The sequence below is a fragment of the Passer domesticus genome, chromosome Z, assembly GCF_036417665.1.
Source record: "Passer domesticus isolate bPasDom1 chromosome Z, bPasDom1.hap1, whole genome shotgun sequence".
Lineage (NCBI taxonomy): Eukaryota > Metazoa > Chordata > Aves > Passeriformes > Passeridae > Passer > Passer domesticus.
Genome location: NC_087512.1, coordinates 43,205,939 through 43,219,353, shown reverse-complemented (window position 1 = coordinate 43,219,353; position 13,415 = coordinate 43,205,939). Strand labels below are relative to the sequence as shown.

At 38.8% G+C, this 13,415-nt stretch overlaps 1 long non-coding RNA gene across 1 annotated transcript in view; it reads right to left on the bottom strand.

Annotated features, from left to right (window-relative positions):
- Positions 1 to 9,224: 9,224 nt before the first annotated feature.
- LOC135290914 (uncharacterized) overlaps positions 9,225 to 13,415 on the bottom strand; it is an 8,525-nt gene continuing 4,334 nt past the window's right edge. Inside the window, exons 2-3 of the long non-coding RNA XR_010353748.1 lie at positions 13,302 to 13,377; positions 9,225 to 9,344 (exon numbers count right to left, since the gene is read on the bottom strand). This is a non-coding gene — a long non-coding RNA (uncharacterized LOC135290914). The remainder of the gene's footprint in view (positions 9,345 to 13,301; positions 13,378 to 13,415) is intronic.

Sequence of the window (13,415 nt, the reverse complement as noted above, 5' to 3'; positions counted from 1 at the left end):
TCAGTATACAGATATGGAGAATATCAACCTGTCCATTTTCCTTTTATGATGAATCCTTTTCATTTAGTACTTATCATGATGGCGAAAAGGTTACCAAAGATTCTTTTGATGGGAAGCCTGGCCTTATAAGTACAAAGTAAAAAATCTGCTGAGAATGGAAATATTTTCCTGATTTCTCTGTTATGGTACCAGAATGCTATGGTACAAGCATCTGTACCATAACCTGTAGTGTCCAAAAAAGGCAGCTGTAGAGTCAGTTCAAGATATAATGTAGAGAGAAGGGAAGTACTTGTATGGTCTTTCCATTTCCTATTTTGTATTTAATTTTGAGATCAAATTAATCCTTTTCAATTTTCCTTTCCAAATAAAGAAGAAAAATCTGTAGAGGCAGAACTTATGGGCCAAAGAAGAAAATGTCAGCACAGGACATTATCTAGAAAAATTAATCCTTAAAAAGCCCAGCAATGGATATGACAAAGAAAAACCTGTTGGCAGCAAAGATAGATTCTATAGGCCAATAAAGTTAACTATTTTGATGTTGTTATTCATTTGAAGAAGTTCTCCTAATGATAATTATTAAGAAAGGAAGATCAAAGTGTTTAATACTTTCAGATTCCCATAAAATAAAAGAGTAGGAATATATGGTTGCATATATTTTCATTGGTCCAGTCAAACGGAGGAAAGTATGCTTATTTATGCTAGTTGATCATTTGAACCTTAGGTCAACTAATCTTGTTTCCATTTCAAGGTCCTGAAAGAATCAAGCACACCCAAAACAGAAACAAAGGTAATTCAAGTTACAGCTGGAAAGAGTTTTCTCTTAGATGTAAATTATGACAATTTCCTCCTGTAATAAGCTGCTGTCTTGATTTTTTCATCAGTAAAATGGGATGATGAAAAGACCACCATTCCCCAGTACCTAAGAGAATATATCTAAGATTATTTGTTTGCAGTGCTAGAAATGTGTATCACTGTATTTTTATTAAGATATAGATCACTTGACTAAACACATGATTTTTTCCTAATATGCCATAAGACTAAATTTATAGGTAGCCACTCGTCTGTGAATACACAGCCCCTGTAACAAATTTTCATATCTGCTTTTAACTGCAATACTTAGAGTTTAACTGCAATACTTAGAGTTGTATTTGTATATATGAAAACCAGTCAAATTTCATACAGCTGCCAGAGACTTGCTTATTCAAAAGCATAAAACCTGAACATTACACCTAGATCTAGCAGGAAGTCTTGTGTAGGAAGTCATAATTCTGGGAACAGAAAATTGAACTGCTGCTGAAGTTGTCTGGCCAAGCACTTGTGGATGCTCCGGGAGCAGGTTCAACATGCAGAGGCAGGGCTTCTTGCTCCCATTAAGCATTTCAAACATCTGTCCCCAGTGTTGAAAGCTCTGCGCTGGCACCTGTTGAATAGCAGATCGTTTGCAGGGTTGTACGCCATGGGCTTAGTTCATCCCAGTTTTGATAATCTCTTTATTCCCTTCATGCCTGACATGATTTGAGATTTGATGACACAGGATTTCTGTGGTTCATAATATGTATCTCAAGACAGAGAATGTGGCTTTAGGGCTTGTGCTTCTTAATACTTTCCTGTTTTGAACTTCATTCCCACATGATGAGGCTAGAGCTTGACAGTTGTTTTGATATTCATGAACTTTCTGGAAAAGGCTTATAGTTACTACTTACTCTTCAGTGTATGGACATAAGTTTCCCAATGCTGTTGTGGGACTGGGAGCCAAGAATGCCTATCATCTCAGGTACCATCAATGTTATCCATGGCTTGAAATGTCATGTTATCGTACAAATTCTAATCCCACTGTTTCCTTCTTAGTAAAATAGGCATTGCACCTCCTGAGCATTTCAATGATCTGATTTTCCATTTTTGGATATAAAATGTTTTTATCATCTGCTGGACAGTAAAAGTCACTTTTATATTGAGATAGCATCAGACCTCTGAGCTCCAAATTCACATGCTTGTTGAAAATTTTGATTGTTTTCCTTGGATGGGTTGCCCAGAGATGCCTGAGAATGTGTCTTTTAATATATTTCTATCTTTATGACCTTTCTTGAAATCTTTGCGCATTCTTATCTGATTTCGTAATGTTTACTGCATTCTTAAGCAGCCCTTTTGCTAGTAGATTAGTAATCCTGAGCAAAAGACTCTCACATAAACTGAAATTCTCTTAATTGTCCCCTGGACCAGTGTGCAGTCTTTTTGTATGGCTTAGCTGTATGATCTAGTTAGTGAGGGAACGTTCTGATCTTTTATATTTTTATATATACACACACACACACACATACACACACACACATATACACACTTCTCTTAGCAGATGAGGCTTTGTGGTATATGTTCCTAGACAGCAAAAAGTATCACTGGGAGCCTGAGGGCAGAACATGTTTCCTTATACTCACATTTCAGAGTCAATGACTAATTATCTTGCAGGGTGTTTCCCAAGCCAGCACATAGGAAATAAAAATCCATGACAGTGACTCCAAGGACAATGTAAAAAATTATGGACATTAAAAAACATGAAAGGGACATGACTATCAGCTACAGTCTGAACACCAGAAATTCAAGAAATTCAAGGCTTGCTCTTTAGATGTCCTGTAGCAATGTCTTAGGTTTCTGATCTGTCTGAAAAACTGAAACACTGCCATGTGTTTCAAGACTTACTGTTGCAAAGCCTACTAATTCCTTCACATTTGCAATTTACCCTATAACTGCTCTAAGAAAAACTAAGTTAAAAGAATATAACATAGTTTTTTCTGGCAGAATCCAAACATAGGTCACGAAATGCCAATAGCTACAGAAGCAAGTGAGCAAAAGGAGGATAAAATCGACTTACTACTAATTAGATCCAAAAGTGTTCTTTTCCTGGTATTGTCTGACCAATTGCTGGTTATGATGCTTTGCAGTTGCACAACTTATTCTGTGGTTCTGAGGCCAGTGCTTAATCTGTTTTCCATGTACAAATGGTAGAAGGAATTTGGAGATCACATTTTTTTTGGTAGTGATCTGAAAGTATGCTATATGCCTATAATAAATCCCTAGGTAAAAGTTTCAGAAATCCAAGCTATTTTATGCTCCTTCCAGGAAAATGTTAAGGATTCTCATCATCGATAGGGGTGTTTATTACCTGCGCATTTAGTAAATGGAGCCAGATAACAACTACTCTGGTATTGGGCTGATAGTTAATGTATTGCAAGGCAGAAAAGGAGAAAGCCTTTTTTTCTGTGTGCGGTAGTATTTCAATGCCAAAATCAAGCATTTTATATACTGCATAAATGTACACTTCCTAAATGTTGTTTTTACCATTAACTGATCTCATTATCTGAATGTGATGAATATAACATAGCATGTGGTCTTATGCAGTAGGAACCAGTGCTTAACTTAGGAGTAAATAAAATTTTTCCCACCTACTTCTTACCTTTTTTTTGAAGGATATTATGATAATACCTGGCTTAGAGTCTGCCATTTCTGGCTAAAAGGAACAAGGTTCTTTGCAAATGTGCAGTTGTTTTATTCATGTCTTTCCCATTCTAAGAACACTGTCTCCTTTATCTTTCTCAACAAATCTATGAAATATGGGAGAGAGGAGGAAAATGCAATAAGATGAAATAGATAAACTGAGGGGCTGGCACTAAATGTAGGTGTAGGGGAAGTAAAATAATTTGAAAGCTAGGCCTCAGTATAAGCAAGCAATTTGAAGTAAATGGGACCAGAATGGAAATGAAAGGTAATAGATATTAGAAGAATAGATACCACTTTGAAGAGCTACATAAGAACAAAAACCAAAGACCAAGATAAAGTGGAATAAGGCTGGAAAACAAAGCAATCCAGTAGGTAAGGATGAGAATAAAACAGGGAGATGGAAGAAAATGAACATAACAACATGGGAAAAAAAAGATGAGAAAAACAACAGCATTGATTTAGTGTGACTTAATTCCTTTCTACAGAATGTTAAATGTTTTTAAATGTTCATGTCAGTAAGGTCAACAGAAGAACCAAGACAATTTTATCCGAACATATGAAAACTCACGTAAGCTCCCAACAACCTGGGACTTCCATCTGCTGTTGCGTTTAAGGGTCTGACTTCAGAACGCTGAGTGGAGATCCTGAAGATAAGTACAGCAAATTCTAAGTAGCTCAGATGAGAGAGCAAAGGAAAGTCTTCCCTAAGAAACTTGGAACAACCCCATGCTCTGGTCCCTATCATTGATGGAAATTGTTAGGTTATTTCATTTCTGCTCACCTGCTATGTCTTACAGAAGTGTAATTTATCCACCAGGAAGAGCTGCAGAAGGGTGTCTGAATGAGGGACCCTCCCATCCCACATTTTTCCAGTAGAAGCGATAGGACCATGTTGCTTGTGCTGAAAGTCGAGGTGATAGAGCTGGGGGAGTGCAAGAAATCAGTTTGTTCTTCCAACTCATGGAGGTCCTGGACTGCCTCTTTCTTACAAGAACATGAAACATACCCTTCCTTCCTCCATCTCCCCGGTCTTTCTCTCATCCATGGCTTAGGGTGTGATCACCTAGGAGCTGACTCTTTGCTCTAAACGCTAATCTTTTTAGCCACCACAGCATTCACATAAATCCATCAGTTTGTCATGAATTGAGTGTCCTTTCTCACTCCACATGACCCACTAGGATGTGGAAAACTTATGCAGGTTTGTTGATGTTTTCTATGTGGCAAATATTGACTCTTCTCATCTATTGCTTCTTTCTAAGCCCACATAAACAGAGTACAGGTTTTCACAGAGCCCTGAAATCTGGTTTATTGAAGAGATCAAGGATGCTGCATAGATGAGCCTCCTGCTGGTATTGCAGCATTGGGCAGTGATGCTCTCCATTTTGCAGGTAAGAAAACAATGTATATGCCTATCCACAGTTAGGACACATAGGAAATGTAAGAAAAACAGCGAAGAGAGATGCTGGAATAGGATCCTGGGGGCTGTCAGGGCAGCTTTTCCCTTCACATGTGGCCACAGAGCACTGCCAGGCTGCTGTGGTATATAGATATGAACACACGTCTGGGAGATGTAAGAGTAGAGTTTGGACCAGGAACTTTGAAGGTCTTGCTAATAATGGAGTAGCTTCTGCTAAGGATTAATCAATTTCTGCACATAAATATCCTGGTGAATTAATTCAAATAGGCAAACATTTTCTAAAACCAAAATTAACTTGCATCTGTCCTGTAATTGATGGCTGAGAAATGTCAAATCATCCTCTGAATTTACTGTTCATTTCATACCACAGACTATTTAGCAAAAAAAAAAAAAAAAGGGTGAAAATAACATTGGAAACTGAGATCTAAAGTTGGTAATTTTGTAGTTTAGGAGGAGAAACAGCGGGGGTGATTTTTATATAAGCCGCCTTCCCCTCCTCAACATAGCTTCATCAAAGTGCTTTATTATATTATCACTCATGCTTTTTTGTACTGTTTTCTAATATTGCACTGACTTGTTTGAATCACTTTGAAAATTAGGGCTGTCTCCTTCTGAGACAAATCCAGGCCTCATTAAAATTCATAAACAGGCAACCAAAAGCTTTGAGCACTTTTCCACTGATGCTGAGAAATTGAATTGTCTTTATTTATCCTGATAGCATATAATTTCAAAGGGTGTCCACATCCATAGGAAACTGGATTTTGATTGATAACATTTAGGGCTCACTGTGAAAGAAACTGATTTTCATTAAAGACTTCTGTGACACAAACTATTCAATGGTATCACAAATCAGCACTGTTTTAGTGTTGAATAGCCTTCTTTTGGTTCAAAAAACCTTCATGTTCGCATTAATAGCAAATCTATGCTCTCACATAGCAGTGGTGTGACTTTTCCAGGTAGCATGCATATAGACCTGGAACTCTGTTGTACACTGTCACTGCTGATTGCATCAACTGTCCCTCACTTTTGAGGAGCAGTGGGAGAAGAAAGGAGATAACCACTTGTCCCTGTGGCTGAGCCCAGCTGAGCCCATGTGACAAAACTGAATACTGGTTGTGAAGTATATTTGAACACTGTATTGGTTTTCTTTGTCATTCTGCCAAATATGCACTGAGAATAATTATATTTCTCTAAAATCTTTCTCAAATTTAATTAGAAAAAAAAAATCATGTGCTTTAATCAAAGACGAAAATTTAAAATTTTTGGCGTGGTATAATTTCAGAAATACGAGAATTTATACATAGTAATTTTCAAGCACACCAATGATAATCAATCAGTAAGCTTTTGCAGGGCTTTTGTATGGAAATAATGTAAAACTTCAGCAGATAAAATCAACTGGCTAATATGTTTACTTGGAAGTTTGTGTAAATGTCTGTATGGTATGCACTTCATTAAGAAAAAGAGAAAGATTCCATTAGACAAACTTAGCACTTTTGGCTGCACTGTATGAACTATTAGTAATTGACATGTTGGCCCTCAGTTTAGAGAGGGCCCCCAGTAATATCACACAAATATGACACATACTGTAGTTATCAATGTAACCTTTCCTTTGATAAGAATTGACATTTTTCTGAACCTTAAGGCTGTCCTAGAAGAAGTGCCTTCAGATTAAAATAATTCTTGGGCTTAATCTGATTTTTTTAGTCCAGAGAGTTGGAGTTTTATGTGCAATGGAAGATTTTTTTTCTGCTATTCACTTAAGCTACAGCAGATTGTGGTGAGAACCAAAATACTTGTACTTATCTGCAGTGAGATACCTTTCTAGACAGATATTTTTTTAGAAGATGGGGGAAATTGTAAAATCAACTGGTTTTATGAGATTGCCACACTTCAGGTAATATTATCTACATTATAAAAATGAAATTATATATATTTACTTCTGGTTTCAGCAGCATCAATCCAAAACCCTAAGTCTGAATGCTTAAATCTCTGCACTAGTTAATCAGATCTCTGCACTAGTTAATCAGATCTCTGGAGTCTGCCCTGGCCTTCCATAATGTCTTGTATACACACAAAATATTCCTTGCACATCCTTCTTTTTATGAGATCTAAGAGGTAACAAGTGAAAATTGTTAAAGTAAGCAGTTAAAATCACAGTTGTTCATCACAACTTTGCTGTTTATAACGACTGACAAAATGCAAGGTAAAATAGGGGAATTTCTGATTCTCTGTTAAATTATTATTTTATAAATAAACTCAGAACAATCCCATTATAGTAGTAGAATTGATGGTGGCTTCCTTTCATAAAAAAAAATAGTAAACATGATACAGATGAATTCTGTTATATGTGTCTTCAAAATAATGGTAAGTACATGACACAAGCACTTTGTATTTGGAATCCCTGTGCCTTCTAGATTTAATGTATGAATTCAAACCTACACAAGTGAATTTTTGTAAACTTGTGTTTAGTAAATCAACATAAAGATGGTAGGAGCTTTTAGTAAATGGGCTTCCAGACAGTTTGCCATACAGCAATGTTTACTTCCTTACTTATCATCCCTTATAGCCAAATTTGTTCTGGTTATCTGTCACAAAGTTGTGATTTCCCAAGGAAATCTTGCTGTAGTCTATGAATCATTAGGAATATGTGATTTTTATTTTCAATATTGTTTAAAATTAAATCTTTAAAAATGCTCAGAATTTTATCTGAGTTTGTCTATCCATTCACTGATATACTGAAATGCATTTAGAAGTCAAAACAGAGAAACTCAGTTTAGAAGTTCTGGACCTGTCTCAGATGCAATACTCTTAAAAATATCTAGGCTGGTAAGGAATATCCTTTGCAGTATTTTTCATACTGACTGGCCACAGAATAGTCAGAGATCTTTTGGTTTGATATCTGTGTTGAATAATACCCATCTTAGACCAAGCAGATTGCACATTTTCCATGTAATGCAGCCTTGTAAACAGAAGTTATTTTAAGTCAATTGTGTATTAGCTCTATGAAGTCAGTGAATACTTGATGAAATGCTTTTTCCATACTGAAATATTCATGAAGCTAATTTTCAACAATCAACAAAATCGAGTCATGTTTTTGAAAAAGAAAACAACATCTTTCCATATCTGCTTGTTGAATACAAATCAAAAAACTCCTAAAATAGAAGTGATCAAATTCACTTTTTTGTATTTGCTCCTGATTTGATGAGAATTTGGAGTCCCAATCAGACCGCAAGTGAATAGCTCCTTTATTATTATTATTTTGATTTTAGTTATCAGCCATCCTCTTTTGGGAGTCAGTACAAAGTAGTAAATTTGATAATTAATCTGAAACACAACCCTGACCATAGTGGGCACTAATATTTCAATGAGGGATTTAATTTAATCCAATTCTCTAATTATCAAACTCTTATTAACGTTTCCTATTTCTCTCTCTCTCTCTCTCTCACACTCACACACACACACAGACACACACAGAGTTTAGCTGCTTTCAACACAGTAGTCTGCCTAGTATTTTATGCAGTCTAGGGTAAAACCTGAGCTAGTATTTAGCAGTTTTAAGTCCACTGAAATCTATCAAATCACTGCAATTAGGTCTAATCACTATTTTACGGGTGGTGGTTTTTAATTCCATGACATATCAAATTCATCTTGAGGAGAATTTTAATTTCTTAAGAATTTTTCTGTATGTCATTTTCAGCTTTGAACTCAAGAACGTATTTTGAACTTTCCTAGCAATGAAATTCACAAATGCCTTGAGGATAAACCTCTCGTTTTAGCTAAGCAATGTAGCTGCAGTTCTAATGGAGAAGTATGCATAGCTGTAACTGCATGGCTTGGAAAAATGCACAATGGCAGCCAGTCAAATAGGTGGAGATGGAAGAGACATGGGATGGTGATCTTCTCATCCACCCAGCAGTGAAGTTTTTCTGGCCTGGGAAAAACCACCCAGGACTTTACAAAATGCATATAAGCTCTCTAAGAGCTTCATGCTGAGAAATGGGCATTTGGAAGAACTACATGGGGAAAATTGTAGCCTTCCTACTGAGAAACTTGCCTCCTAGAGCTACCAGAAATCAAGATGCTGGAAATACTAACCAGGGAGGGAGCAAAGGCATGCTATTTAAGCACCTACTTCTTCAGTTCCCCTCAGATTCACAGGTTAGGGCTCTCTTCAGAGAAAAGTGGCTGTTTAGAAGGACTTGAAACTTGGATGGACATGAAGGAAGCTGGTAGCTGGGCTTGCCCCTTAAGCATAGCAGTCAAGTGGTTGGAATGTTCTCTTAGGAAACAGGAGAGTGTATGTACTTACCCTACTCAGCCTGAGGCTGCCAAAACCCTTATCTCCTACCTCTCTTCTATGAAAGTGTTGTCAGCACCAGACTAGTTCTGAAGTTGGCTAGAGGCAATCCCCACCCTTCCTGTGTAAGCTTTTCTCCTGCAAAACAAGAAATACAAGAAGCATTAGGAACAAGAGAAACACTCTAAGAGGATACTGTGACTTGTTGCCAAAGGTGAGGTGAGCTCCAGGAATGCCTACTGTAAGGTACATCTCACAGAAAGCTTAAGCAGAAGCAGAGCTTATTCTTGATTTCTTATTACTTTGCACAGCAGCTAAATTTGGCACCAAAATCAGGGGTGGTTTTGGCCATCCACAATGCTACTGCTGGAGGTACCCAGAAATGTGGGAATCAGAGAATGTATTAGGCAGTTCCAGGCTTTGCTGGCACCTGACTTGAGGGGTTCAGACTGGACCCCCAAACTCTGGCATCTTGGATGTTCTGCCTAAATCCTGAGGCAGTTCTCCAGTAATCTAGCTTTTGAAAAGTTGTTTGATTATGAAGTCATTCAAGTAGAGATGTATTTTAAAGAAAAGGCACTTCACCTCCCTTGTATTCAAACCATTTTGTGTGTAGAAAAACTTAAGTTAGAATACAAAATGCCTTGGAATTAGAAAAAATTATATCCAGTCTACAATGAGCCCCCATTAAAAACAAAAAGTCAGGTGTGAAACTGTTATGTTACACAAGTCAAGGGTAATGCTAGCTAGTGTCTCTTTAGATGAACAGTTCACACACGATGGATCTGAACAGGCCTGTGCGAGGGGGGCTACTTGTCAACTTCACTCTTTGCTTAAATGAATGACCTTTTTCTCACTTGGCAGAATTTCCAAGTATCATTTCTTTGTGTAGAGGAACTGTTCTTTTGGCAAACTTGGCTCTTTAACAACTGAAATATTTTGGAACATAAACCTGAGCATGTCATATATATAAGTGTAATTCATGAAAGACACCCTATGTCAGATTGAGTCAGCTGCATTTTAGTTTGTTGACCATGCTAGTTCTAGTGAAAACAAGCAGAAGACACTGGCATGCTAACATAGAGGGACGAGAAGGAGCAATCTTTGTCTTTCAAGTGGCAGTGAAAGTAAAGTAAGGCAAGAATCTTTCAACACATTCCTGAAAGGCAAGTGTCCCTGTTCTGTGGAGAAAACTGGTGGCTCTGGGATGTCCTTTGTCTATTATAGATCAACAACTGTTCTGTAATTGTTTAATTGTATTTTACTGAGTTCATGTCTGCAGTGCAAGATGCAACCTGTGTTCCACAGCCAGACAAACCTGCTTTTGTTCACTAACAGGGCAGTGAATCACCTCTTCTTTAAGCATGTTTTGGTTTGGGGGTTTTTTGGTATGTTTGTTTGGGGTTTTGTTTGTTTGTTTGTTTGTTTTATCCTGTGTTTGATTATCCTGCTTTTCTGACACTATTGTTAAAAATGTGTCTAAATGCCCTTTTTTACAGAATTAATGTAGGTAGCATGTGGAAGTTAAGAAATACATTAATGGGTCAATATACTGCCTTGAAACTTTTATGTGTCTGTATCTAGATGTACTCATCTGTACTGATTCCAGCTAGGACAGGGTTAATTTTTTGCCAGGAGGGGCATGTCTATGACCTGGAGGTTATTCTATACCACTTCATGTCTTTGCTGGGAGTCAAGGAGAAGGGGAGACAGGGTTCTAGTCTGGGCAAGTAAAAATGGTGGATGGAGCCACCCAGTATTGTCTGTTGTCAGGAGGACCCTGTCTCTTGTACCCTCTGTCATTAGTATTTTTTCTGTTACTGTTAATTTTCTTATCTCATTGCTGTTTCCAGTAAATTGTTCATATTTCTTTGCTTTCTGTCCTTCCAATTCCCCTCTCCAGGGTGCTGCAGGTGAAGTGGAGGGTGCAGCAAGTAATGCATGCATGGTTTTAGTGGGAGTACTAAATTGAATACCATTCCTAAACTACTATTTGTAGCTTATTTGTCACACAATGTGTGGCACAAAGGATTGAGGTAACAATACATCTGGCAGCTTTGAGCTAAGCACTTGTTGCATTAGGTAGGGCACCACTGGTCACAATGTTGCTTGCTCTGCTCATGTGGGTGCTCTACCCAACCTATTCATGCTTCTTGTGCTGTTCTTTTTCAGAGCAGGGAGAGGGATCAGGATTGCTTTGTTGCTGGACTGTGTGTGATATTAGCTTATAACATGATAATGTCAAGGGCAGTGAGGGTTATTTGGGATGTGTATTCAGTGTTGTTCTCTGTACCTTTACCTCATGTGTTACCTTTGTGAGTCCAGGCTATACTCAGTCTGTAGGAGAAACAGGGGAGAATTATTTTCCCCAGCTTTTCACCCCCTTTTTCTCCCTCAGGCCTGTTACAACACCTGTTGAGAACTTTTCATTTTCCTTAGATGTTAAGGAAAGCATGTTCTTGTTGCTAAGTCTGCCAGGTTTCCTTAGTGCAGTCCACACCATGTTTAGAGTTACAGAAGAAGGGAAGCCTTTCAGAGATCTGCCTTGAGAGCTGGTAGTCATGAGTGGCATGGAATGTGAGAGGACATGAGTCAGTATTTGGAAGACTTCTGTCCTCCACCCCTGAAAAGCTACAGGATCCTGTCAGAGCCTGGAGGGACTGCTGTCTCAATACATTTTGGGATGCCTTTGTCAGGGGGACAGAGCAGGTCAAGCCTTCCTCTGGTTAGATAGTGAACTGCCTGCACTCCACATCCCAGAGCCTGTATCCCAGTGCAGCAGAGTTGCCAATCATTGGCACAATGGAGTTGGGGCTCCACTCTTCCCTAACCCAGCTCCTGAGGGGCCAAATGACTGGAAGTCTCACCTGGAGGGAGGGCCCATAAAGTCCCAGAGGTATTTAAGGCTGAACACAAGGCCAGCACATCTTGAACCTACCTTCCTCTTGGAGTTTGTCTCTGGGCACTGCTGGCACCTGTGAGCTGGTAGCTATATGAGTGCTTTCCTATATCTTTGTGTCTTTCTCTTCTAATTCCCTCTTCTTGAAACATTTTGAGTACCCCTTAACATTGAACAGTTTTAACATTTGCTAAGTTGAATGGGGCAAATTAATGCTGTGAGAAATGCTTTATGTTGGTTGGATGTTGCAGGAAACCTTTTGCTAAAGTTCCTTGATTTTTCTATAGTTTGTCAGTACACTTCTCTCTTGAGAACATCAAGTCAGTATTTCTCCTGTGTGTTTAACCCAGAGTACAGGAACCACTATAAACACCTTTTCAGTGAGTCATTTGGGGCATTACATCCTGTTGAACTGACAAAAAATGGGAAAGAAAAATGCTGTGGTAGCTCCAGAGAGGGGCAAAGTTATGCAACATGCTGGTTACTGTATATTGGACACTGCTATTCACTAGACAGTACCCTCATGGGGAGAAGGAAGAAAGGAGACCAACACATACCATGGCCACTCAAACACGGCCAGAGAAACAACCTGTGCTGGTAGCAGCTCCTCCTAGACAGAAGAAATTTGAGAATAGATCCCGTAGTGAGGGATGAAGAGGAAGCAGAGCCCTTAGAACAGGAGAAAGAGGCAGGGCCAGAGGTAATTACCCTATCTCTATCCCTGAGTGATCTCCAAGAGATAAAAAAAGATTTTAGCTGCCAGTTGAATGAGCCCTGAGTGACCTGGCCACCCTGATGCTGGGATATCATGGCCCGATGTTGTGTTTTATTATCCACGTTTGTTGCATTCTGTTTTGTTATCCTTGTTCTCAGTTTGAAATGGTTTCACCTATGTACCCCTGCTTCTTTCCTGGAAATGGTTTGCCCCCAGTTGCTCGCCTCCTCCCTCATGTCAATCCTCCCTATGTCTGCAGAGCCATTCCCTAGTCTCCTCCCTGGACTCCTGTTAATCACCCGACATCCCTTCCCCTCTTTCCAGAATTTTCACTCAGGGGCATTGAGTGATTGGGCAGAGGTCAGGACCCTCCCTTAAGGTACTTCCTAATATGTGATCCTTCATGTCCATCTCCCCGGTTTACACACCCCCCATTTCCCCTATTGGTTGTTCAATGTATCTTTCCCTTGTTTCCACCCACCTTTATAGCCTGGTGCAGGGGCTCAGTCTGTGCTCTCTGCAGCGTGTTCCTTTGAGGCCTGGAGCTCCCCATAGCCCTGAAATAAATCTTGGATTTATCCGTGCCTAGAGTTGA